Here is a 7,608-nt window from a genome sequence, read left to right as displayed (position 1 = left end):
CAGAGGCGCGGCCTACGGTGGCCCGGCGGCTAGGGGGCGCCGCGCGGGGCGGAACTCGGCGTCCTGTCCGGGCGGAAGGAAGGGCTACTGCTGGGGCGGCGCGGGCGCCGCCTGCCACGGCCTGGCGGGGGCGGCCTGGGACAGCGGACCGACGAGGACTCTCGTGGGGGGCGGCCCGGGCGGAGGCCGCGGACAGCCGGGGGCGCTCGTAGGGGTGGCCGGGGTGGCCCTGCAGTCACTCACGGAGGCAGGGGACCTGGAGTCCCGACTGTGGCGGAGGCGGGGCCCGCAGCACCCCCTCTGGAGGTGGAAGGGAGCCCTCCGGTTCCCGGTGCGCTCCGGCGCACAGCCCGCCGTGGTCCAGTCTGGAAGCCGCGCCCTCGCGGGCACTGGGCCGATTGCCTTTCTTCACCTGGTGGAGGATGTGGGCATCGGCTTAGCCTTTCTGTCTGCGCGCGGGAGCAGCGGACACTCCCGGGATCACACTGTCCTGGAGAATCTGTCAGCCAGGAAAAGCCGGGGTGCAGGCCCTGTGTAAGGGAGACCTTGGCCGGGGGCAGGAGCTGGTTCTGGCGGGGAAACAGCCACGCTTCCTAGTCAGAGCTTGATGGAGTCCATTAAAGGCTTGAGTCACAGTTCAACTGTTTTCTGTTCTTTTCTCAACAAATAGGTTCTGCACATCCTAATTCCACCCCACCCTCTCCACCCCCAAGGGGAGAATGTTGTAGACAGATGAGTAGCCACTGCCTCTGGCAGGTTTTTCAGTGTGAATCGGACATTGGCATATTGGTTTTTAGACGCCGCTCCCCTGGCTCCCCTGGTCCTGTAACCAGACCCGCATCTAAGCCGAGGAAATTCACCGACAGAGCCACTCTGAGGCCTCGCCACCGGCAAGCTTTCCCACGCCCCAGCGGCAACACCTCTCACCAACTTCCCTGTGGAAAGGATCTGCACATAGATCGGGGCCAGCTTGGAGCCCATACTTCGTGAGGATGGAGGACTTTTGTGCCGTTTGGGTCTTGATTAGTAAAACCTTTGGAGGAACTGGAGTTCAGCGTTGCGGACCAAACAGAGGCTCGGTTGTCCGGGAAAGACCTGGGTCGGGGAGGGCTGGGTGTGTATTTTGTTTTGTTTAAGAAAAGCCGGTTGCTGATTGGCTTCTCTACAAAAGAAAAGCAGCCGGGTGTGGTGGGACACACTCCTAATCCCAGAATTTGGGAAGCTGAGGCAGGCGGATCTCTGTGAGTTGAGGCCAGCCTGGTCTACATAGAGAGTTCCAGGCCAGCCGGGGCTGTCCCAATTAGACAAAAAGAAAGCACCTAAAGCTTGCCGTATTCCAAAGGATGATGATGAGGAACCTTTAAACCTTAAAATGGGTTCCCAACTGATAACAAGGACATTTCAGAATAGAACCACCCTAGGAAGAAAATTTGGAGAATGCCTGTCTCTAGGTGGGTAGGTTGGGGGGCGGGGTAGAAAGCACTTGGGAGGGGAAGGCGAGAGCTTTAATGGTTAATGCCCAGTGATGGGTCCGGAGGTGGTCTTCCTAGTTCAGCAGTGGAACCCCTGCAGTTTTCTCAGAGTTACAGAGAAAGGATCTAAGTGGGGAGTTAGCTAGTGGTAGGGTGCTTAACGTAGCCCTGGATGGGCTAGTCCTAGATAGCTTGCCAGTTGCAAAAAAGCAAGGAGCAATGTAGGCAGAGACCCTTGTTTTAAGTAAGGTGGTGATAGAGCACCCAGGTGTTAAGACCTCATTTGCAGATGACTCAGCATACCACATCTCGGAATGAATCTCATGAGAAATACCTAGGAACTTTAGGCAGAAAACAGTGCTATTGGGAAGGATTAGAGAAGACCGATTCAATGGATATGTAGCACTCATGATTAGAAGACTCAGTCCTACCCATGAGGACCTGCAGATTTAGTCTAGTCTCAGTGGGTCCCAGCAGGGTCTATGTGTGCGTGTTGGCTAGCTGATTCTAAAATTTAAATGATAATTTAAAAAGTTAAAACAATGAAGACAATCTTTAGAGCAGGACCCGGAAGATTTGTCTTCTGATATAATTTAAAATGTGTGGGGCTGAGGAGTTAGCATAGTCAGTGAAGTGCTTGTGAGAGAACAAAATTCTTGATAGCTGCTTATTTTCTAAACTTCTAATTATACTGTAGACCTAGATACAAAAAATAAAACAGGCAGGCGTGGCACATACTTTTAATCCCAGCACTTGGGAGACTGAGTCAGGTGAATAGCTGTGAGTTCAAGGCCAGCCTGGTCTATATAGTTCTAGGCCAGCTGGGGCTACAGGGAGACCCTGTCTCACAAAAACAAAAAAAAAAAACCAGCACTAAACACTTCGTAAATTAGTATAGGACTTGAGATGTTCTATCAGAATTAAAAATAGTTTGGTATTCCTGCAGTGTGAAGTGGACTCAGGTAAAAGAGGTCTGAACCACAGGAAGCTCACGATATAAAAGGGTTGGGCTGATTATAGATGACAAGGATCAGAGAGATCTAAACCAAAGAACCATTGGATCCAGTCGGCAGTTAGAGGAAAAACGGGAATTTGACAAACCTTGCTTCTAAAGTAGTCCAGAAATAAGACAAGTTTAGCAGTGGTAGCAGGTTAAAAGGAGGAGACAGGCACATTTAATAGGTAGACTTAGAAAAATCTGAGAGTGAGTAGGAAGTAAAAAGGTACGAGGGGGACAAAGCTGGTACCAGTATTTTGGCCTGAGAAACTAGGGGTGATTGTGTCCGCCACTGAGATGGGTCACACTGAAGCCGTCACAATTTGGGGGATAAGTAGGACGAATTTATCTGGGGGTGTGTTAAGTACTCTGAGAAATACCTGGCATGCAGCTGGGTATCTGAGGTCAGGGCTGTAGAGATTTCTTAGTGGTTGATTGTAGCCAACCAGAATCTTGAGATCTGTCTTGGTCTATTTGTGACAGACACTATGGGAAAATAATTTGTAAACAATAGTAGTTGCAGGAAGATGAAGCTGTCAGGAGAGCTGGTGTCTGATGAAGGCAGTCTGCTTCGTGCATGTCCCCTCACTGCTGTGTTCTAAGTCATTTGGGGCTAGGATTTTCCTCCATGCTTCTGTAAGGATGCTAATCCCACTCATGGACAGAGTCCTGTGACTTGGTCACCTCAGACCTCTGAATACTATACACTGGGTATTCGTTCAAAGGAGCACATACATTCAGAGCAGAGCAGGACCTAGTATGACAGAAGGAGCTTGTGAATGAAAGCACGGGGAAACCAGCACCCAAGACCAGAGGACGGCGACGAACACCCTCCTCATGGGGGATGAAACGGCAGTGGGGGACATCATGGCGGCTGTTCACCGTACACCCACAGCCCTAGCCTCTGACCCCACACAGCCCCAGCGTCTGACCCCACACATGTTCATACACCACACAGACTTTTGTAATTTTAAAAAATATTTTATTTATCATTTTTGTTTTATGTGTATGAGTGTATTGCCTGTATGCATGTGAGTGCACCTGTGTCATGCAATGCCGCAGAGGCCAGAAGACAGCTTTAGATTCTCCTGGAACTGGAGTTAAGGACGGTTTGTAGCCACCACGTGGGTACAGGGAATCAAACCTGGGTCCTCTGCAAGAGCAATCAGTGCTCTTAACCACTGAGCCATCTCTTCAGCCCCAGACTTTTGTAATTTTAATAAATTTTTATCTGTATTTTTATTAATGGTGCTATTCTTTTTAGCTTTTTAAAAATACATAATGGGGGCTGGAGAGACGGTTCAGTGGTTGAGAGCACTGGCTGCTGTTGCAGAAGACCTGGGTTCTGTTCCCAGCCCCCCTGTGGCCGCTCACTACCATAACTTCAGTTTCAGGGAAACTGATGCTCTCCTACGGCCTCCATCAGCATAGCATGCACAGGTGCACTTAACATACAAGCAGGTAAAACATTCATGTGCACAAAAATAAATTTAAAAACCACATAATGGAATATATGACCTGTTCAGAAAGAATGAAGCATACTAGCTTATACCAACGCAGAAAAATCTTGAAGATACTTTGTCAGTATGTGGGGCTGAAATCGCTCAGCCAGTAAAATGCTTTCAACCTGAGTTCAGTCCTCAGAACCCACGTAAAAAAGCTAGGTGCACTAGTTCATGTTTGTAATCCTGGTGCTCAGGAGGCAGAATAACATCTAGGCTTGTACTTTGGACTCCACATGCACAATCATACGTGCACACACACACACACACACACACAATCTGGTGGTGACAGTCGAAACGTTTTTATAATAGAAGGAATCTTACCCTCCATTTATTTATGTTAGAGCCACAATGTTCAGGTTCTTAGGAACAGAACTGACAGAATGGATACACACACACACACAGAATTTATTATTCACCTTCAAAATTGTAACAGAAGAAGAATCACATCTGAGAGTCTGAGAGCCTGGTCGTTGCTTGGTCCTTGAGGCTGGGTGGCTCAGCAGTCCCAGCCTGGTGCTGAGAACAGGATGGGTTTCTGAAGAGCTGCTGGTCCTCAGTGACAGAGGCCTGAAAACACCGGCTCTGACATCAGCAAAGGAATCAGCAGGAGCGGGAACAGGACAAATCAGCCTGCTAGAGGAAAGGTCAGACAAGCCAAAGGTGAATGATCTTCTTCCGTCCTTGTCATCTGGCCTGCCGCCAGAACGCGCTGCCCTGGGGGGGGGGTTCCCCTTACGGCAATCAGGACAGTTCTTCAGGTGAGGCCCCTACTCACAGGATTCGAATCTGCAGCCAGTTGCCATTAAAAGCAACTATCACAACCACTGATCCACAAAATGGTGGAAATCAAATAACCTTTAGTTTGCTTGTTTGTTGGGTGGGTTGAGGCAAGGTCTCCCTGTAGCCCCAGCTGGCCTAGAACAAGCTGGCCTCCATCTCATAGAGATCTGCCTGCCTCTGCCTCCCAAGTGCTGGGACTAAAGGCGTGCACCAACGCGCCTGGCGTGCTTGTTTCTTTGAGACAGAATTTCATGGTGCTCAGGCTGGCTTTTGAACTCACTATGCAACTAAAGATGAGACTCCTGATTCTCCTGCCTCTACTTTCCCAGTGCTGATAAGCACTGGTATTGTAGGCATGTGCCTCCATACCCAGCTCAGGCCATCTTTAGTCAAAAGAAACTTAAAAAGATCTTATAACTCCCTTTTTCTTCACCCCTGGAAACATAAACCATTTTTGAAGTGGGTCTCACAATCTCAATTTAATACAGATACACAGGTAGATGCCTGTCACAGAGCAGGCCACTTTTTAAGATAGCTGAGTCCAGGGCAGCATCTCGTCTGTTGTCATTGAAAGTCCAGTTCATAGATGAGAAACCCAGACAGCAGTATCTTAGAATGAGAATATTCATCTTCATGTATTCTTGGAAGTAATCGGCACTGGGCCAGAATGACACTACAAAGAATTTGCCGGGGAGCCACGCTTTCTCCAGCTCACCCAAGCAGTTATAGGGTGTGTTTTCTTCCATCACGTTACCAGTCAGCTGGCTGGGTCCTTTCGCTCAACTCCAAAAGATGTGGTGGGGTAAGAAGAGCTCAGGTGCTGGTCTTTGGTGCTTTGTACCCTTGGGCAGTTGACAACCAGGGCGGCAACCAGAGCAGCAGCTGCTCCAGTGGTTTCTCCCAAGTAGCAGGGTCGTTGGCTCTTCGCCTATTCCAGCTCTCGTGTAGGCCTAGGGAGTCTTGATCCCTCACCTCTGGGCGCAGCCAGTGTTAACAGATCCTGACCAGGGTGTCTCAGACTTTTGGTCCTAAAGATTTGACAGCACTTGAACTCTCATAGCAAACAGGACCTGGAGCTTCTCTTTCCCGACTTTATAACCTGTCCTTGAGCTGTTCACCAGTAGGGACCTCACTTTTGTTACCTGGCCTGCTGCCTGCTCAGTCATTGCTACTACTGCTACTCCAGTGTTTGCTGTACCATGTGCCATCAGCATCACTGCCCTGTCCGATGTCACTGCACCGTCTGATGTCACTGTCACTGCACCGTCTGATGTCACTGCACCATCTAATGTCACTCACCATCTCATATCACTGCACTGTCTGATGTCACTGTCACTGCACTGTCCAGTGTCACTGCACCGTCTGATGTCACTGCACCATCTAATGTCACTCACCATCTCATATCACTGCACTGTCCGATGTCACTGTCACTGCGCCGTCTGATGTCACTGCGCCGTCTGATGTCACCGCACTGTCTACCGTCACTGCCACTCCTCTTTTCCTGCTGCTGTTATGTGCTCAGCCCACACTGCTAAAAGCAGGCAAGGAAAGACCACTGGAGGGAATCCTTTACTGGCTTTGATATTGCAGTGCTGGGAGGCAGCACAGTGAGCCACCTGAGCCAAACAGCCTGCTTTTATATCCTGATTAGGGACGTTTGCACCAATCACAGCAAACTGCATGCACACGAAGGTTTGTGTTTGTGCCCACCACAGTCACAGCAGTCCTGCTGGGCCAACAGGGCAAGTATTCCCTTTTTGGCCCCTCTGTGGAAATGACTGTAGAGTCACCTGGAGTTCACTGAGACTTAGCAAAAACTAGTGCAAACGGAAGCAATCCTGTCTGGGGCTGCCCCTGTGATCTCCACATAGATCAGCTATTCAGAACAGCTTGTCACTGGTCCTCAGGTAGTCCAGGGAGCTGTTTGACTCGACAGACCTTTTGCTCAAAGCAGCAAGGGAGAATCCAACAGATGCAAAGTGCCCCGTTCCCTCAACATCTTTGCTTGTTTACAGGAAAGTCAACATCAGGAGGAACTTAAAGAACTCATCAACACCGATTGTGATAGCAGCAGGTTACTACAGGGCTTAATACCTACAACAGGATCCCAGTGAGAGATGGGGCCCCCATCTATCCAGTTATGATCCATAATGGCTGCTAGAGTGCCAGTCACGACCATGCCGCATGTAGAACCGAGGGAGACAGGCACAAGGGTATTTGTCTCTCTTTAAGGAAACTCACATGTGCACAACCCACCCACACACATAATTAAAAATAACCTTAAGTAGCAACAACAAATGAGGGTCCTAGCACCAGGGACAAGGGAGGAACGAGGATCAAAAGGAGTTTGCGATCTTTGTTATGAGAGCCCTTCAGATTGAGCCCAGCAGTCACGTCCCACCTGAGCTGCTTCTACAGACTAAACACTACCTTTAACAAAGCCTCACTGACAGTGTTTTCAGACCCTTCACCTTTTTTATCGTCCTGTGAATATATTCTAATTTGTGCTTAGAATACAAGCTCTAAGTGGTACAAAATCAATTGAAAATGTGTCGACCTTGTTTCTTTACTATTTCTATTAATCCATTTAAAAATTAGTTTACTTACCAGCAACCATACCTGGGTCCTAAATGTGGAGTCAGTGGCAGCATCTGGGTCATTTCTGTATCTCTCATACAGCTGGGGTCTCTCCCAACTTTACTCCAGAACAGCTTTTTCCCTTCCCTCCCCCTCTCCTGAGCACAGATGCGTTGCTATATAATTTAGCTGGCTTGTTTTAGCATCTCTGAATCTCTCGAATTCAAACTGTTTTGCTCCACACATTATCTGTTTCACCTATGGTCATTTGCACCTG

General features: G+C 49.1%; 1 protein-coding gene across 3 annotated transcripts in view; it reads right to left on the bottom strand.

The window, feature by feature from the left end:
- The window catches only part of Rcor3 (REST corepressor 3), a 39,488-nt gene extending 38,403 nt beyond the window's left edge, over positions 1 to 1,085 (bottom strand). For 2 of the 3 annotated variants that reach the window (XM_017796042.2, XM_017796041.2), the window contains exon 1: positions 244 to 1,085. The gene's annotated coding sequence lies outside the window, so the exon portion shown is untranslated. The remainder of the gene's footprint in view (positions 1 to 243) is intronic. The other variant, XM_008824813.3, reaches the window with a different exon arrangement.
- Positions 1,086 to 7,608: the final 6,523 nt, after the last annotated feature.

Source organism: Nannospalax galili, unplaced genomic scaffold (assembly GCF_000622305.1).
Source record: "Nannospalax galili isolate Female #2095 unplaced genomic scaffold, S.galili_v1.0 scaffold648, whole genome shotgun sequence".
In the NCBI taxonomy this organism is placed as follows: Eukaryota; Metazoa; Chordata; class Mammalia; order Rodentia; family Spalacidae; genus Nannospalax; species Nannospalax galili.
Note: the sequence above shows the minus strand (reverse complement) of the source record. Positions and strands in the feature narration are given on the sequence as shown.